This window comes from Ceratotherium simum, chromosome 9 (genome assembly GCF_057802395.1).
Source record: "Ceratotherium simum simum isolate JZ-2026a chromosome 9, ASM5780239v1, whole genome shotgun sequence".
NCBI lineage: Eukaryota > Metazoa > Chordata > Mammalia > Perissodactyla > Rhinocerotidae > Ceratotherium > Ceratotherium simum.
The window spans coordinates 43,561,006-43,581,455 of record NC_141908.1 but is presented as its reverse complement, the minus strand read 5'-3'; the positions used below and the strand labels follow the sequence as shown (position 1 = coordinate 43,581,455).

General features: G+C 39.9%; 1 long non-coding RNA gene across 1 annotated transcript in view; it reads left to right on the top strand.

The window, feature by feature from the left end:
* The window catches only part of LOC147916283 (uncharacterized), a 112,422-nt gene that overhangs the window by 10,667 nt on the left and 81,305 nt on the right, over window positions 1–20,450 (top strand). Inside the window, exon 2 of the long non-coding RNA XR_015553212.1 lies at window positions 18,721–18,801. This is a non-coding gene — a long non-coding RNA (uncharacterized LOC147916283). The remainder of the gene's footprint in view (window positions 1–18,720; window positions 18,802–20,450) is intronic.

Genomic DNA, 20,450 nt, shown 5'->3' with positions numbered 1-20,450 from the left:
GTACTGTGTTTTCTTTTTATAGCACCGGCGACATCTGAAAAGTCTGCACCAACTCCCTTTGTCTCCTTATATGAGTGAAGGCCTATTTAGAAAATATAGACTATTTAGAAAATATAGACTACAAACCTAGAGAGAAAGAAAGAAAAAAAAGAAGCAGCTTTCCTATATTTTAAAATTTTCCAAAGTCATGATGGATCTCTACAGAACAAAGAAAGTTATATATTGTGATGGAACTAAACAATTGGGTGAAAATTTATTAAACAAAACAAAACTCAAGCAACTCACTAGTTTAGTCTGGTAAAAGAGTCTGTAAAATCAGATGATTGAAATTCTGTCCTTACCTAATCTTGCACTTGAGTTGATTAGCTAAAACTTACGGAATCTGCTATTACTGATCATTATAATTTCCTAGCAGAGGAGCTCATAAGTTTTGACTTATATCATAATCACCTGCAGAACTTGTGAAACTTATAGATGCCCAAGCCCTGCCCAACCGTCTCCCCAAATTTACTATATTGGGATCTCCTGCATATTGGTCATTTATATTTTTAACTAGCTCTCCAGGTAATTTTTATGTACACCAATATCGTGAATCACTGTCTTAGCAAATGGCAGGCCTTCTAATAAGGTGCATGAAAGGAGTTTACTCTTGATTATTCACTATCAGTGCCCAATATGGAGAGAACCTATTTCTTTTGCTGCAACTACACTTCTCTGCCTTCATTTTCTTAGTATTTTGCTTCACATTAATAATATATCTATCCTGTACTGGTAAGAGGAGGGAAAGAGAGATGAAACAAAAATTTGTCAATTTTTCCTCTCAAAGGTTTTGGTAAAAGGTTGAGTAAGAAATAGATTAAAATTGATTTTAAGATTATCTGGGGATTTTGTTATCTATACTCCCCATGTTTTTGGTTACCACAGATTAATAGAGGTGATTAAATTGTCCTTGATCCTAAATAGATCCTAAAAATAGATTCAAGAATCATAGCACTGGAAAGTTAGCAATAGTCTCAGAAATTATCTAAATCATCTCAGTTTCTTGATATAGACCCTGAACAATTTTATTTTATTTTTTTACTTTCAAATAGGCTTCCACTTTGCTTGATATCTGCTTCAAATGAATACAAGTCAGCAATATAGTGTAGGGCAATTAACCTATAACAAATGAGCGTAATGTGCACATGAAGACTTCTTTATATCCTGTCAACCTTATCAAACAGGTTCTAAAATGTATCTGATCTTGAACCAACCAGTTTGAATGAAAGGGAAAATCAGAAGAACAATTTGCAAAGAGGGATGTTGAAAAGAAAAAAGAAACAAAGAAGAATCTGAAGGATTTATAAGTAGGCCTATGATACAGAAAAGTAAAAATGTGTTTTCCATTTTAATTGGTAATAAAATGAAGAATTTGTTTTAAATTGCTTCAGGAAGTGTTGCCCTAACCTCTCCTTGCAGTTTCACTAAACTAAGCACCCTATGTCATGCCTCAGTCTCTTTGCACCTGCAATTTCCTCTACTTTTCCTTTTCTTTTGCAAGACTTTCTTGACTTCATTGACCCTACAGTTTTACCTCTCTTGGCTTCTTATAAAGTGTAATGTAATTGTTCCTGGGCTTAGTTGCTACATGTCCTCCCAGGCAAACATGGTATTTTATTCACCTTTAATTCCTCATTCTTGTTTCAGTGCCTTGCATATACTGGCACTTCTTAAATATTTGTTGAATAAATGAAAAGCTAAATGGAAAAAAACAAAAAACATCTTGACCAAAGAGTTGAGGACTAACACAAACAAGTCATTGGGGGTTAAAAAAAAGTGACTGTCTTCTCTCACAGAATTGGCTAGAAGGTAAATATGTGAAGCCTCTGCTGCTTTCTTCAAACCTGTTCTCTCTCCTCAGGTCACAGGTCAATGAGCATGGCAGATGTGGTGGCCTCTGAGAAGCTTCTGCTTTAGTTACACTCACCACCCAGAGTCTGAGCACAGAATCTGGGGGCAGGCTGCTTGTGACGATACTTTACGTTGCAATCCCTGCATAGCTGAACAGCGTGAGCTGCAAGGTGCAGCGTCCTGTACCAGAGCAGTAACTTCATCGCCTGCAGCCTGCAAGCTCAAATGCTGGCCTGTAACCAGGAAAAGGTCAACTCCCATCACAATTGATAGAAGAGAAAACACCCTGCATTTTGTTTTAACCAGAGCTTCACAAAATTTAAAGTGTGTAAGATTCATCTGGGAAGCTTGTAAACCTGCATTCCCATGACAAATCGATTCTGTAGGTACAGGAAACTGAGCAGGAATCTGCAATTTAACTAGTGCTGGGAGATTCTAACACAGTGGCCCTTTGAAAATCATGGCTTTATATTAGCTACAGGGAAAAGTTTTGCGCTGATTACATGAAAAAATCCTGAAAACTTACCCATGTAAATAAAAATGATTAAAAAAATTTAACTTCTATGGCATTAATTAAATAATATAGGAACTTTAATTCTTATTCTTTGCAAGAGAGAGGCACATGGTATAGTAGTTCAGAGACTATGCTCTGGATTCTTACTGTACCATTGGATTACTGGGCATTTGGAGAAACATGCTTAAATGTTTTGCATCTTGATTTCCTCCTTTTTTAAAAATGGGCGTAATAAAATCACTTACAGAGCTGCTGTTAGGATAAAATGAGATACTATGAAGCACTTGGTACTATGTACTGCTCCCAGGGAAAGTTAAATAAACATTATCAGTTTTGGTGATGATATAACTTACAGTTTTGAAGAGTGGATAATATTTGGACAATAATAACTATAATCCAAAGGAGATAGGGAAAAAAGTAAAAAATTTCTAGATATGTATATTAAAACAAGAGCAATGGGTTGCACAAGGTATAAACAGTCCATTCCATAAGGCAGGTAAAGATAAAACCCTGTGGAAGGCCCGAAGATAGAAATAGTATATTCTGCTGTGGCGCAGAGCTCAGAGAAGGTATCATGGGTGGAGTGACATTTGATTTGGGCCTTCAAGAATCAGTAGCCTATGAACATATAGACAAGAGCATCCCCAACAGAGGAAACCTTGAGCAAGGTTTGGAAGCATTGAAGCACACCATGCGTATGGATGACCCAGTGCTTCTATTTTCTTTGTCAGGGTAGTAGTGAGAAATAAAATTGACATGTTACACGAATCTGAAAAAAGTAGCAAATGAAGGCCTTTGCTTATTCGATGGCTTTTTCCACACAGGTGCGTCTAACACGAACAGAGAAGCAGACACTTTTATTTCCAGCTTGAGAAGCAGTCCCAGAGGTGGTAACTGGGATGTCAATATTACTGCCTTTTCAAAATGTAATGAGTCAATTGGAGTCTAGAAAAGAGGTCTCTATTAGTCACAGATAAATATTCAACCAAGCCTGTCACATGAACCTAACAAGCGGGGAGGTTCGGCAGTATTGAACAGATACAGCCTTTTCATGCTGCTGTCCCAGGGTTTTTCTAAAGGGAACATTAAGAAAATGACAGTATTTAGAACCGAAGGGAACTAACACCACAGCTTTTGGTAATGAATGCCACTGTGTAAACAACAGCACTGGGGTTCCATCTGGGCTCTGGCATTAACCCCTCCTGTGGTTTGGGGTAGATCCTAACACACGAAGGCCACTCTGCTTGAAGGGCTGTGACTCCTGACTAAATTGAAAGGAAAGTCATTATAGTGAAAATGTCTCAATATCTTACATTAGGCCAGCAAAAGATGCTGCTATCAGCAAAGATATATTAAATGAATACATTGTTTTTAGACTTAAAATAAAAAATGTTATACATTTTCTTAATTCCAGCAGTATGGAAGAAAATGAAAATGAGTTTTTTGAACTTTGCAAGAAGCAACAATATGTGAAATCTATATGTTAGCCATTCAACTGTCTTTTGAATATCAAGTTACTAGAGGATAGAGTCATAGCTACAATAAATATTTTCTAATTGTATAATGTCTTTGTTTTTTTTTTCCTTCAGGGAAATTATATAACAAAAAAATAATTGTGGACCCAAGTTCAGATGTTGTAAATATATCACAGGGACTGTTGGTTATGTTTCTCTCTACCTTAAAAACTCATATACTTGAAATATATGCACATATACATATATGTTTAAAACATATATACTTAAAACATATATATATACATATACACATATGTGTTTAAAACAGTAAGACAAATGTTCATAGGATTCCCCTGAAAGGATCTTTATTAATATATGTTAATGTGATATGGGAAGAAAATCTTGCCCCATTAAGAATCCAGAATTACACATGCTACATGTATACCAAAAAAGATGTTATTCAGGAGGCTTCATTGAATAGACAACTCTAGATGATTTCTACCTTATGATAGGAATGAGCTTGCCTCATGTGAAGTGTAGACCACATTATTGCTCCTGAAGGTAATATTAACATATCGAATACAAGGGACATTGTTTGTTGAATGACCTCCAGAATTCAATATGGCAACCTTTAGCCTGACAATTTTGCTGACCAATGTGCTAGATAGCATTAATGGCTTTTCTGATGACACATCATTTATACTTTCAAAATATACACACCATTTATTGACAGCATCATCAGAATGACAATATACACAATACAATTTCACCATATAGGAGATACATAAAAAAGATACTCAAACTACTTACACAAAAATTACCACTAAAAGAAGAAGGTATTAGTAAGAGTCTGAAGAAGAATAATAACATGAACTTGGGGAAAAATGCAGAAGTAATTTCTATAAACAATTAACTCAATCTTTAGTATAAAAGAATGAGGGGGCAGCTGAGTAGCTCAGAAAGGAGAAACACAAAATGAGCTTCATTTAAATTATGTAATGAATTCTGTGATTTTGTTATTGTTAATGTTTATATATAAAAAACAGGCTTGTGGTATTAAGTAGCTGGGCCATCCACATACTAGTAATATTTTAAAAATTACCATTTATGTTCTAGAATATTAATGAATGAATAATTTATTTGAAAATATTTGATGTACAAAAGTGATTCCAAATTTTCTTATCTTAATTGATAAAATATACTGCTTGTAGAAACGTGTCTCTTTAAAATAAGTGTAGGAAAATCCCAACTTTTTTTTTTTAAGTAGTATCTACTTCTGGTCTGATAGCAAAACATCATGAATTTGGCTAGTTTTTCCCAATGAATAAATTACGTCCTGAAGGCAAATTTGCATGCTTTGGGACTCTGACTGAACAAATTCATGTTATGTGGCTTGTTATTCCTCTTAGAATTTGTTCCTCAGAGCTTAAAGGCAGAACTAAAATGGTTATTTAGTAACCATGTACCACCATTTTATTTAGTATATGACATTTTATTGTTTTGTTCTGTATGTGTACATGTTCTATTTATCAAAAATATGTAGGCTATAGCGTGAAATAATTTACCATGGTCTAGAGCAATCCAGTTCAACAAAGATTTGCTACATACCTACTGTGTATCAAAAATTGTTTACTTGAATTTTGGTTGATATGTAGTATTCCAAAGTGTTAAGTGGAGAAATTAATGTGGATCTTGTGTGGGAGACGAATTTGAGGCAATCACCCCATTAGGAGGGTGATGCCATAGTCCAGGCTAGAAATGTCCAAATTTTACTCACGTTGTGAGAGAGATGATGAAGAAAGAAGTAGAGAAGAGTTCAAGCAATATTAAAGATGTAAATTGCCTCCTTCTGATGATTAATTGTATGTAGAGGATGAAAACAACCAAGAGAAAGCAGAGTTGATTTTCTAAGATTTTTAGCATAGATTGGAATGGTAATGACATCACCAGGTATGACAGAGAATGCAGGAGAAGGTATTGATTGGAGGCAGGGGAATAGGATGAGGTAAGCTTCGGGTATATTAATTTGGAGCTTCTTCAAGGGATGCAGGTAGAACTTTCCAGCTGAGATATGAAAATCTGAAGATAAAGGAAATTTCAAGGCTGGATATAGAAATTTAGTCAGCATCAGTAAATGGTAGTACAGGGGATGAATCACATCAGAAGAGAATGAAAAGAAAGAATAAAAATAGTTTGATGGCAAAACCTTGTAAAGAACATCAATGGTTAAGTTATGGATAGAATGAAAAGGTATCATACAAGAAACTGAGTGGGAAAGGTCAGAAAGGTAGAAGGAGGACGAATAATGTGGTTTCACTGAAGCAAAGGAGTTTTATGAATAACTAAACAAAGTGTTCACTTAACAACGTCAGCTCCATCGGAGCAAGGCGCTTCCTGACTCGTTCACTGCTGAATCCCCAGCACCAGAGGCAATGTCTGGACTTTAACGGACACTCAATAAGTGTTATAAGAATGAATCAAGCAGTGGTATAAAAGGGACTGCAGAGGGTTATTCAGATAAATACTAAAAAATTTACCATTGATGAGGTAATTGAGGACACTGATGGAAGTAATTTTAATGAAATGATGAGAGCAGAAGTCAAAGTATAAGAGAAGGTTAAGTATTACAAACACTGAGGAATGATTTCTCTTAAAAAAATTGTATATAAAGGAATGGTAAGAGGAAGGCAGTTCTTAAGATGAGAAAAACAGGGGCCGGCCTGTGGCGGTGATGTAGAGGTTAAGTTTGTGCGTTCTGCTTCGGTGGCCTGGGGTTCACCGGTTCGAATCCTGGGCGCGGACTTACTCACCGCACGTCAAGCCATGGGGAGGCAGCATCCCACATAGAAGAGCTACAACTCTACAACTATGATACACAGGATGTACTGGGGCTTTGGGGATAAAAAAGATAAAAGAGGAAGATTGGCAACAGATGTTAGCGCAGGGCCAATCTTTCTCAAAACAAACAAACAAAAAGATGAGAAAAAGAAAAACTTGAGAGAGAGAAGATTATCAAAAAGAAAAAGTCCTCTGAACCTCAGGACACAAAGGATTGGAGTCAAGTTATCCTAAGGTGGAGCACAGAAAGGAGAATTCCATCACCAGAGTGTAATTTCTTGATAACAGAGACTGTATCTCACTGTACTGTCTTCTTACCGTAGGTTCTGACATAAAGTAGGTGCTCGAATTGGATATGCTTGCTGAACCAACTACAGCTAATCTAACTTCACTCCAAGATGAAACCTGTTTGCACTTAGTCCTGTCCTTCCCCTCTCTCCCCTCTCCCTCTCCTTCCAGCTTGGCAGCTGAGACAGGGATCTTAGGAACTGGGCCCACACTTGAAGAAAAAATGATTGGAAATGGTCAGAAAGGGTGTTAGCAATATCTGCAGATGGGGCTTAATTATGCTCTAGTCCTGGGAGTTCTGAGGAAATAGGATGAAACCATTGCTCCTTATTATGAAATTAATTCTCACTCATCTAGAGATCAGATTTGTTACACAGCACTTGAAATTTTTTATATGATTCAAAGGGTTTGAATCAGATACAAAAACTGTTTGATACTGGCAAAATACATATTTCAGAGCTATTTGTTAGCCCAAATAAAAGTTTGTTCCTGTCGATACAATTAAATTACTTTTATATGTTTGTCTGCATATTGGAAAATAATAATATTATCTTAAACCTAGAATTTGTTCTTCCTTCCTTCCTTTCTTCCTTTCCTTCCTTCCTTCCTTTCCTTCCTTCTTTCCCTCCCTCCCTCCCTCTCTCCCTCCTCCCTTCCTTCCTTCCTTCCTTCCTTCTCTTAGAATGGATATATGTGGAAGCTGGATGTTTTTGACTTAGGTGATTATACTTGTTTTGTTTCATGTTTTTCTTTTACTTCTACACAGCTAGTTTACAGTGTTTGGATACATTCTTTAGTATTTGTAGTGCTTTGCCAAAATACTAGTTGTAGGTAGAATGTTATATAAGTTACTGCTGCTCTGCAGGCTGTGAGCATTTGGAGCTCTGTCATTGACAGTTGCAGATATTGGGAGCTATTTTATCTAGACTTTACAGGATGTCTCAGTGGATCTTTAATCTGATGTAATTGTGCCAAAATAACCTGGTGCCATGAATGTACAATATGTCTGTGCTAAAAACTCCCACAAAAATTTTGGATGAGTAACCTCACAGGCAAAGTAACTGGGATCTGCTATTTTAAAAACAGAACTCATGTGATTGTGTTTGTTGTTTTAAAATGGCAAAGAGTATATTATCATTAAATATGCCCAATTGCTCAACATGTTCTGCATGAATATGTGTTATACCAGGTCTCCTATAGAAAGCATCAATTTCACATATAGCTACAAGTGCTTGTATATTTTTCTCCATGGTCATGACAGTAGAGGCCCCCTCGCCTATGTAAAAGTTCATTTGCGATGGGAAACTACTTAAACTATCTCCTAAGACTATTTTAGACCGCTGTCCCACCCAGAAAAGGTCTGTGACAGAATCAGCTTTAGAAACAGCTATAAAGACTAAATAATTAGCTAGAAAGGGGTGGAAAAGCATAAGACCTGACTTGCGTTAATGTTTCTCAAACATGTGTGTGCCTAAAAGTCACTTGGGAGGCTCATTAAAATTGCAATTTCGTGGGCTCTGTCTCATACCTACTGAACAGGAATCTATGGGTGTGGAGGCTGAACTAAGGAATTTAATAACCACTCTTGAATGAATTTTATGTTGGTGGTCCTAGACACACTTTGTATGTCCAGGCAAAGTTTTAAAACTTGCTGGGATTCAATACTAAATGTTCTTTTATCTTAGTTGGTTTTCATATTTTCTTTTAGCCTCTATTTATATATGAAGGTGATGTGGGGTTATCAATAGACCATCGTGAATCTGGAAACCTAGAGAGAATGAAGGTCAAGAGAAGAGAAAGGACTGTGCCTCCCTCTCCTCTTTGGGCAGGACATGGTAATAAGGTATCCCTACTGATAAAGCAAAGCAGCCTTTGGAGGCGACTGACCAGTGAAGTGAAGGGAATTAGGTCATTCCCTGAGCAGGTGAATTTGCTATCTGAATTATCTGGGGAACTGACCTCATTTTCTGCTTTTTCTTGTCGATGGAGACTTGGCCTAAATTTGCCCTCACTGCGTGCAAACCGAGTATGATAAGTGGTCAGACAGATCCAAATGGTCTAGAGTGTTCTTAAAATATTTGTGTTAGTCTTTCATTAGCATCAGCATCATATTAAATTGCATTTTGATAACTCTTTAGATATTATGAAGGCTTTTTTGTAGGTTATGTGATTTTGAGCCTCAAAAATGTACGGGATAGGATTTTGGTCCTATGTGACTACTAAAGACTGTAAACCTAGAAAAATCTAACAGCTTGTTTGGCAATCAGAGACTAAAACCCAGGTTCCCTGACATATTGTTCAGTGACATATCTTTGATCATGCTTTGATTTTTCATATCTTAAAAAAAATTATTAATAAATCTTGCTACTTGTTAATATGAATCCTGAATCTATTAGGATATTTTAAGTTGCAAGTTACAGAAAATCTGCTCAATCTGGCTTAAACAATAAAGATGATTTATCGACTCCTCAAAGCAAATGCTCCTGGAACTAATATTGCTTCAAGTGAGGCTTCATTCTGCAACTCGAATAAGGACCTGGTATTTTTCTCCCTATCTCTTTACCCAACTTATCACTGTTGACTCTGATCTTCAGCATGATATTCCCTGTGGCCATAAAACAATGACCAGCAGCATCCAAAGCAAAGCTTTCATTCTCATCCAGCAGAAGAGAGGAGGCTTTTTGCTCTTCTTCCAACCAATGGCTGGATTAAAATCTCATTGGCCTGATTTGAATCATATCCCCAGTACTGGGGGCAGAATGGATGGTACGGTTCTCAAGCTCACACTTGAAGGTAAGGTTCTCAAAAACCCGGTGTTAAGAGAAAAGGATGTTCGTGGAGATCAGAATAATTCTACTTGTCAGAATTCTAGTTTCAAAGTCCCGATATCCTTTACTATTGGTTTTAAAAATATTTTCCTGGTCACCTGGAGGTTTGTGATAATGAAGTCAAGACACTGGGTAACAAACTAGTTCGACTAGTTTTATAGAGGAAAAATCCCACCATTTTCCTAATCCTGACCAGTATTCTGGCAAAACTTTACTTTTGGTAACAAAAGGAACGAAGATAGAGTATGTATGATTCAGTATAATCTCTTTTTTTCTTTAATATATAAAATAATATTAATATATAAAATATACAATAATTAATATATAATAATAAAATATACAGAGTACGTGCTGTGCCAGTAAGTCTTAAGTCACTGATCTTTGAGGACATGGTAGGCCATTTCTATGGCTTTATTCCAGCCCTGCTCTCCAAAGCCTTACTGGAATGAGCGAAGTTAGCCTCTTTGAAACAGCACTGGTCCTAATTACTAGATATACAACAAGAATACATCAGTGAAAGAAAAATATGCAAAAGAGAGGAATTTTCATAGTTCTCCCTTAGAAAACTCCTATGCCAGAAGAACTCTCTATAGTTTAGGAAGATTAGGTTATCTGGAGAGAAACCATTCCAATTTTAAGAGCAACATTACTTTACACAGAAAAAGTAAGCATTAAAGTGCTTCATTCAATGAACAAATATTTCTTAAGCAACAACGCTGTGTAAAGGATTTGTTTAAGCATACTGTTCAATTACTGCAGAGGATAGATTGTGTTTGTTGGTTTTTGTTTTGTTTGTTAAGCTTGTGGATTGACTAGTGTCTAATCCCAAACTTTCCTTAGAATGATATTGATTTGTCTTCTGAAAATCACAGCTCCCTAATTCTCAGTTCATGTTGTTGGGACATGTTAACTATACCTCAGTTCCAGCAATGAGCACATGACCAATGCCTTAGCCAAGAATAGAATTTTTTTCCCTGTCCACAGTAATTGGTTCAGAGATGTACCCAAGCCAGATCAATGGCAGTCATTTCAGGAAATTTTGCTGAAACTATTAAGAAAGAGAAACCGGTATTACTTTTTACATGAACTACTGAGATACCGGCATCAAACATCTGAGGGCCACCACTGGGAAGAGAATTGACTGGGGGGGGGGGGGGGAACAAGATGGAAGAGAGCAGAATTGAGAGATGCAGATGGAGATCTAAACTTGATAATGTTTGAGTAGCTGTTATCATCAGCATCTGAAACTATACTACATAATCTTCAATTAGGTGAGCCAAAACATTCTCTTTTTTTGTGTGAGGAGATCAGCCCTGTGCTAACATCTACCAATCCTCCTTTCTTTTTGCTGAGGAAGATTGGCCCTGGGCTAACATCCGTGCCCGTCTTCCTCCACTTTATATGGGACGCCGCCATAGCATGGCTTGTCAAGCAGTGTGTCGGTACGCACGGGGGATCCGAACTGGCGAACCCCGGGGCCGCCGCAGCGGAGGGCGCACATCCAACTGGCTGCGCCACCCGGCCGGCCCCAAAACATTTTCTTTTTTGTTTAAACCACTTTGATTCAAGTTTGTTACACAACTAAAGTATGGATTAACATAGTTGCCAATTCTAAGCAGGTTTATAAATGGAAACCCTTATTTTTAAACTAACAAAGAATTAAAGAATTGAAAAAAATATATAATGTAAAGAGAATGTAGCAAGTTATAGTGAATATTATGTTAAATAGAAACAGTTTGTATAGGTGATTGAAATTTTCTAAAAGGTAGACCCAATTTAATTGCAAAGTTTTTCAGTAGATACCATAGCCCTCCTTTATTACAAGTGGTCTGAGATTTCGTCCCCTTCACAGAAAGACTAATGCAGAAACAACATGTCTGCATATATAGATATGTTGTTTTTAAATAAAATGTGCCCAGTTCTCAGAGGAGGCTAATCCAGGGTCAGTGGATTCTAGAAAGAGATGACCTCAGGCACGCTTACAATTTAATTTTACCTTAAGAGGTTAAATAGAGAATTTGAAAGTTGTAGATTTTTGGTTTAGCATGTTCATCTAGGTGACTTTCTGTTTGTGACATTTGGAATGTGCAAACCACGGAACAACTGAGTGTTTTGATAACTCCTGAAATAAATGGTATGGTAAGAAACCATAAGAAAGTGCCAAATTGTGCACTTTTAGTTTGGGTCCAAGTAGGGAAAAATCATTCTTTCTTTCTTATTGAGGTAAAATTTACACACTGCAAAATTAAAAAAAAACCCCAAAGTATATAGTTTGATGAGCTGTGATAAAAATATACACCACAGAAACCACCATACCAATAAAGGTACAAAAAAATTTCTAGTCACCCCAGAAAATACTCTGGTATAAGAATCCAGTCAACCAACATCCCCATAAACAATCACTGTCTGATTTTTTAATGACTGTAGATTATTTGCCTTTTTTTGAACATGATATTAATGTAATCATGGAGTATTTACTCTTTTGTGTCTGATTTCATTTGCTTAACATAACATTTTAGAGATTTACCTGTGTTGTTGAGTATATTAGCAGTTCATTTTTTAATCAAACTTTATTGATATGATTTACATAAAATTACTTTTAACAATTTTAAGTGTATAATTCAACGAGTTTTAACAAACATATACAGTAATGTAACCATCACCCAAATCGTGATATAGAATATATCCATCACCTCAAACCTTTCCCACATGCCCCTTTATGGTCAACATCGCTCCCTACCACGACTCCTTGCCAAACACTGATCTGCTTTCTGTCACTATAGCTTTGCCTGTTCTAGAATTTTGTATAAATGGAGTTACAGATTGTGTAGTGTTTTGTGTCTGGCTTCTTTTACTTAGAATAATGCTTTTACAATTCATTCATTTTGACCTTTAGTAGTTTGCTGCTTTTCTTTGCTAAATATTATTAATTGTATTTTATTATATGAATATACCATGGTTTGTTTGTCCATGGGCCAGTTGATGGATGTTTTAGGTTTCTTTCAGTTTGGAACTATTAGGAATAAGGTTGTTACAAACATTCAAGTACAAATCTTTTATGGAAAGTTATTTTCATTTTTCTACTTACACAACTAGCTAGGATTTATATTGCTAAACTGTATGGTAAAAGTATATTTAACTTTATAAGAAAGAACCAGGCCGTTTTCCAATGTCGCTGTGTCATTTTGTATTCCTGTTGGAGGAGGTTATCGAGAGGACATGACCTCTGCTTGACCTGAAAGCTGGACCAGGACAAATCAGAGGCTCCCATCCCCTCCTCTGTCCTTGGAATGTAGGTTCCGCCCACGATTGCCACACTAGTGGCTGTTCCAAGAACATAGCCTTGAGAGAGTAAGGTGTTGAGACCATCTGGTCTGTATTTGTGACTGAATCCCGTTAAGGATTCTATACAAGCTTTTAAGTTTCTGACAAGTGGGCGCAGAGATCTACTCATCTTGTGGCCACCCAAGACAAGCCTGGTATATAAGTTCCCTTGCTTATTAAACCTGCTACCTACCCAACTGGAGTGGTCTGCCTCTTTCTTCAGTCTAACCTTGCCCTCAGTGTACAGGGGCCAGTCTGTGAGCCAACAACTGGCAAGTCAGCCAGGAGACTGAAGAAATGGGTCTTGGGAAAGAGGCTTCTGGGGGGAAATCCCAAGTTGGCCATCAACGTCTATGTGGGGAGAGGTGCCCTGTGTGTTAGATACCTGTGGACTGCCACATGAGAACAAGGACCCCTGAAAACACTAGCTGGTCTAAAGTGCTTGTTGGAGGAACTGCGCGTGGTGCCCTGCAGCAAAGAAGGGAAAGGAATGGCTGCCGCAGTGGGCTGGCCTCTACTACGGGCAGTTTGGCTGGCCCCCGATGCCCAACTAGAGGACAAAGTTTGAGTTAGGCAGTTGGAAGAAGAGCTGAGGTTAGAGAAGGACACGCAGTTGTCCATTACTCTGCTAGCTTCAGGGCTGGCAGACAAGGTGGGAGAACAGTATAATAAATTGGAGAAATTAGATTGCCATTTTGCAAAGCTAGGAGGGCACAAACTGCCACAGATTAAGGTCTGAGCACTTGTGACAAAGCCTGATTATGATGCTAAGTGGCAGAATCCCTGGGAAAGTGAGGAGAAGGAAGAGGAGAATGTTGTGGTGATTGACAGTGAAACAGGCGAAAGGCCCTGTGCCCACCAACCTCTAATACAAAGCAAAGCAAGAGCACAGCAACCACCACCCCAGCCAGCAGGGCAGCCCTCGGTTCAGGAAACGTTCACGATGAGAATATACACCTGCTACACTTATTGATCTAACCGCCAAGTTCCAGCAAAGGCCAGGGAAACTATCCAGGCATGGTTAGTGCAACTACGGGATACAGAGTGGGGATGGGGGCTGGCGATGGCATTTCTCTGTCCGGGCAGGAGGGAGAGAAATGTGTTCCACCACACACCCTGCCCTCCAGCAGCATATGCATGGTGCTCTGGGGGTTCAGGGAACCCACTCCCTTATAGATTGGATTATTCTAGCTGGCAGGGAGGCTTGGCCAAATGAAGGGCATCTCTCTGGGCAAGTGAGACCCTGGAAATCTATAAAGGGGGTACAAGAAATTCTTGAGGAGTTGCGAATGAGACAGGCACTCTACATCCCTGTCTTTGAAGTCCCTGATGTGGCCACATTCACTGCAGGAATGAAAGCCAAGTTACTCCAGTCCAACCCCAGCACCTGATATGGGATGCTCACATTCATGCTGAGCCCAGTTGTGGGACAAGACGTTTATGATGTTGGGCAATCCATTGCTGATCTGGGGGAAACTGACAAATCCCAGAAATGGGTATCAGTTGTGGGAAAGACCCAAGACAGAGAGGAAGCTTGGGAAACCAAAAGGCTATCCTAATAGGCATACAGGGTCCAGTAAAAATAATCCAGGAGCAAATGGGGTCTGATCTCATTGCTGCCAGGACCCGACCTGAACAGATAGACTGGCAACCCAATGCTGTGTTGTTGGTCAGCCTATGGAAAGCCTTAAAACCTGAACAACAGTTCAGACCTACCCCACTTGCCCTACCATCCCTGATGCCCCACTGACTCAGCAGAGGCCTCAGGGATACAGTCCTATTTGAGCTGGGTGCCTCCCACACCTGAATATAGGATACAGGCCAAGACTGACTCCAGATGAGGGCCATTGGAGGTGATCAGAGGCCTCAAGTTGAGCTTACTATTCACTGGTCCCCCAGAAATAAACAAAAAGTGATGGCTCTGGTTGACACTGGAGCTGAATGTACTCTAATACATGTAACCCCCAGAAGTTTTCTGGACCCCTCAGCACCATTCATGGTTACAGAGGGCAAACAGTTATGGCCAGGAAGTTCTCTTTGACTCTGCAAATTGGATGTTTTTCCCCATGAGAATACAAGATTTTAGTCTCTCCAATACCACAGAACACATTGGGTGTTGATATCCAACAAGGTCAAAATCCAAACCTCTATTGGTGAATTCTGCCTCCCATTTAGAGTAATCAAACCAGTGCTGAGGGGGAACACCAACTGGGAACCAGTAAGCCTGTCGCCCCCACGAAAAGTAGTAACTGTCAAACAATATACATTGCCCTGGTGGGGGGATAAGGAAATAGGAGAAACTATCCAAGAACTGCAACGAGTGGGTATTGTATGCCCTGCCCGTAGTGCTTTCAACAGCCTGGTATGGCCAATAAAAAAGCCAGATGGCTCATGGCAGATGACTGTGGACTATTGAGAATTGAACAAGGTGGTGCCCTCATCCATGGGCTGTGCCCAACATGGCCACCATCTTAGATACCTTGGTCACGGTCCTGTGAGTGTACCATGCTGTACCAGACTTAGCAAATGCTTCTCTCAGTACACCTCTAGCCACTGAGTCATAAGATCAATTTGCTTTCACATGGGAGGGGTAACAATGGACCTTTCAATACTCCCCCAAGGTTACCTGCACAGCCCCACCATGTGTCATGGGATGGTAGCCTGAGATCTGTCCCTCCTCTATCCCACATCAGTAAAATGGGCCCATTACACTGACGATATAATGTTAACCTGTGAAGACTTGCCTCTGCTGCAGGACACCCTGCAGACTTTACTGGAACATCTTTGAGCAAGAGGATGGGTAATGAACCCACAGAAAATTCAAGGTCCAAGCACCACCATAAAGTTTTTGGGAGTCATTTGGTTGAGTAAGATGGGTGTTGTTCTAGAAGTTGTAACTGATGAGATGCAAGCCTATCTAACCCCTAAAAACATGAAATATGTGCAAGCCTTTGCAGGGATTTTGGGATTTGGAAGGACTTTTAGTCCTTACCTGGCACAGTGCCTCTGTCTCTTATACCACCTGAAAGAGCACATGTGGGAGTGGGGATCAGAGCAGCAAGCTGCCTTTAAGAAGGCTAAAATACTAGTGAAGCAGATTAAAGCTCTGGGCATCTCCCAAGCAGGGCTACCATTTGAGTTAGATGTATCTGTGACTCCAGAAGATATGGGTTGAGAACTCTGGCAGAGACAACAAAGGGAAAGAGTACCCCTAGGATTTTGGCCGCAGCTCTGGAAGTGGGCAGAAATTCGATATACTCCCGTAGCGCTACAGTTCCTAGCACTGTACACAGCACTCCTCCAAGTAAAGTCTCTCACAAAGACACAGCATATCATGCTAAAAGTTCCCTTCCTATCAAGGGGTGGGTTGAGAATATGTTCCGTCACCCACCCTCTGCCATGGCTCAAACTCCCACTTTGACTAAATGGCATGCTTATTTGTAGCAGAGGAGCACTCTGTCCACCAGCCTACTGTCTCTAGAAATGTGGGTGCTGCTAGGCCCTGCAGAATATGTAGATCCTCCAAATGCCCCCACCCCTATTCCTGTGGTGGCCCTTGTGGCCTGTGGAGTGGGAACAGGGGAAATTCCTGCTGATGCCTGGTATACAGACGGATCTAGTCAGGGCAATCTGTCCACACGGACTGTAGTTGCTATTTAGCCTAACGCTGACACCATCTGCATGGAAACAGGAACAAACCTCAGCAGGCAGTGGGCTGAACTCAGAGAAGTTTGGCTGGTGATCACTCATGACCCTGGTTGTTAATCCTTTGCACAGATGGTTGAGCTGTTCTAAAGGGATTAACCTTATGGCTTGGACAACCAGAAGCTGAGGGGTGGATGATCATAAATAAGCTTTGTGGGGTCAGGATATGTGCAAAGACATTTGGGTTCACCCGCAAGAGACTGAGACAGTCCTCACTGTCTTCTGTGTCGTAGCTCATAAGGCACTGATACGTTCTGGGAATCAGGAAGCTGATCCCCTAGCTCAGGTAGATCCCTAGCAACTGACCCTTCAGTAGAGACAGCAGACTGGGTGCATAGAAAGAGCAGCCACCATAGCACCCAGGTGGGATGGCATATTGCCAAGGATGCTGGATTGCCTTTGAAATACAGTGACTTGGATAATCCAGCAAAAGCATGCCTTGTGTGTTCTAAACAATGCCCAAGGCAACTGGGGCCATCCACCAGATTTCCCAACCAGTGAGGGATTAGCAAATTGATTATATTGGGCCCCTCCCTCTGATTGAGGGTTCTAAATATGCATTGGCTTGTGTGGACACTGCCTCTGGCCTAACCCAAGCTCTCCCCTGTCACCATGCAAACCAGGCTGCCACCGTTAGGAGATTAGAGAAGATGAGTACCATGTACAGATACCCCCATTGAATAGACAGTGAATAGGGGCCGCATTTCAAAGGTTATGATGTGCAAGACTAGACAAAAGTACCTGACATTGAGTGGAGGTTCCATCTCCCCTGTAACCTGCAAGTAGCAGTGTTGGTAGAAAGGAAGAATGGAATATTAAAGCAGCAGATTAAATCACTAACAGATAACTACCTTGGCCGGGTGAACTAAGGTACCATCCCAGGCTTCAATACATTTGACTGATCAACCAGTAGAGCCTATTGCCCCGTATGCCAGACTGGGGACCCCCTCCGAGACACCCAATACCATAAAGGTATGGAAATCTCAGGAAACAGCCATTGCTCCAACCCTCACCATGGATCAATGGGCTGTAATGTGGAGAACACCAAGCCCCATCATGCCTGAGAAAGGCATTACTTACTGAAATTTGCAATGGGACATCCCACTGTGGTGGGTGAGTTACTTTACATTCCTGGGTGAGGGGGAACTACTAATCTCCAGTAAGATCCCGTTGTCCTATTGCAAGCTGGACCTGATGAAATACATTATACTTGAAATGGAACACGCAGCATTGAAAGAGGGGAGCAGGTGGGAGTTCTGGTCTGACATATCTAGCCCTCGCCCATTTCCTCATGCGTGACAGTGCTCCCTCCCCAGGCCAGTGTGTATGGTATGCACACCCAGGTCAAGTTCCTAAAGCTGCCAACCTCCCTCTCCTCAAGTCCAGGTGGGCACATTCTGTTTTCTACTAGTATGATCATTTGACCACCGTCTTTGTTCCTTCTATTAGCCTAAAGGATGTTAAAGCACACATATAAGCCCTTACTAAATTCACCCAGCAAGCCTTAAATGGTAGCCAGCAAAGCCTGTCTTTACTGAACACAGAAATGTCTCTAATGGGAAAAGCTGTCCTCCCAAATAGAATGGCCTTGGACGTTATTACTGCCTCACGAGGGGACACCTGTGCCATTATCCAAACAGAATGTTGTGTTCATACGTGATGTGTCTGCTAATGTATCATCTGTATTAAATCACATGAGGACACCAGTGAATGCCCTGAGTGATTTGACCCTCAGCCTAGGGGACATTAAAAATCACTGGTTCGAACCATGGGGCTTTGGTGGAAAAAAATTTTTACTTATTTTGAGAATCACTGTTTTAATCTGCATTTTCTCTTGCATGTGCCTATATTGTTGCTGTGGTATCTGCCTCCAATGCAGCCAGATAGCCGCCAAACAAGCCATCTCCATGCTAATGAGACCCCTTGCTGACCTGCTCAGGGCACATTGAGAAGGAAGGGGGTAAGTGAGATTATAAGGACCGGTAACGAGGGGTGGAGTGTTGGAGATGTCATTAAAAGTCCGTGACTACTGGTTGACCCTTGAGCTGGACCAGGACAAATCAGAGGCTTGTCCCCCCCGACTCTGTCCTTGGAATGTAGGTTCTGCCCACCATCCCCACACTAGGAGCTGTTCCAAGGACATACCTTGAGAGAGTAAGGTGGTGTTGAGATCGTGTGGACTGTATATGTGACTGAACCCAATGAAGGCCTATACATAAACTTTTAAGATTCTAGCAGGCTGGTGAGGATATCTACTCGTCTTGTGGGCTGCCCAAGACAACCCTGGTATGTAAGTTCCCTTGCTTATTAAACCTGCTACCTACCAATCTGGAGTGGCCTGCCCATTTCTTCAGTCTCTCCTTGCACTCTGTGTACGGAGGCCAGTTTTTGAACCAACAATTCCCACCAGCAATATATGAGTTCCAGTTGCTTTACCTTGTCACCAATACTTGGTACTGCCATTTATGTGTGTGTGTAAGTGGTTTTTTGGTTTGTTTTGGCCATTTTAATAACCATGATGTGCTATTTAATGTTTTTAACTTGTATTTCTCCAATAACATGATGTTAAGCATTTTTTATGTGATTATTTGCTATTTGGACAACTTCTTTGGTAAAGTATCTGTTAAAAGATGTTGCCTATTTTTAAACAGCATATTTTAAAGAGCGAAATATTTTAATTTTGATGAAGTCCAATTTATCTTTTTTTTTTGGTTCATGATTTTGTATCCTATCTAAGAAATATTTGCCTAATCCAACTCTCTCCTATGTTTTTTTTCTACAAGTATATCTTTAGCTCCTTAGATTTAGATTTGTTATTCAATTTTATTCAAAATTTATAATGATGTAGGGCAAAATATGAGGTTTCTTTTTTAAATACGGTTATCCAATTATTGCAGTATGATTTGTTGAAAAGGCTATTGTATTAGTTTTCTATTGGTGTTGTAACAAATTATCAGAAACGTAGTAGCTCATAATAACACAAATATATTATCTTATAGTTCTCGAGGTCAGAAGTCCAAAATCAGTGTCGCTGGGCTAAAGTCAAGGTGTTGGCAATGCTGGTTCCTTCTGGAGGCTCTAGGGAGGAATCCTTTGCTTACATTTTCCAGATTCTAGAGGTCACCTGCATTCCTTGGCTTATGGCCACTTCCTCTGGCTTCAAAGCCAAGAGTGTAGCATTGTCCAATCTAGTTTATTGACTCTGCTTCCCTCATCACATTGCTTTCTCTCACTCTGAAGCTTCTGCCTCCAGCTTATAAAGACTTTTGTAATTACATCGTGTCCTCCTGGATAATTACATTGGGCCCACCCAGAAAATAAAGATCCTTAATTTAATAACATCAGCGAAGTCCCTTTTGCATATGGTAACATCTTCACAGATTTAGAAGATTAAGGTGTGGACATCTTTGGGGAGGGACAATATTCAGCCTACTACAACTATCATTTCATCCATTAAGTTACTTTTGTTGAAAATCAATTGACCATATATGTATGGGTCTGTTTCTAGACTCTCTATGCTAATCCATTGATCTATATATCTACCCTTAAACCAACACCACTTTGTCTTAATTACTACAGCCTTAGAGCGATTCTTGAATTCATGTAATG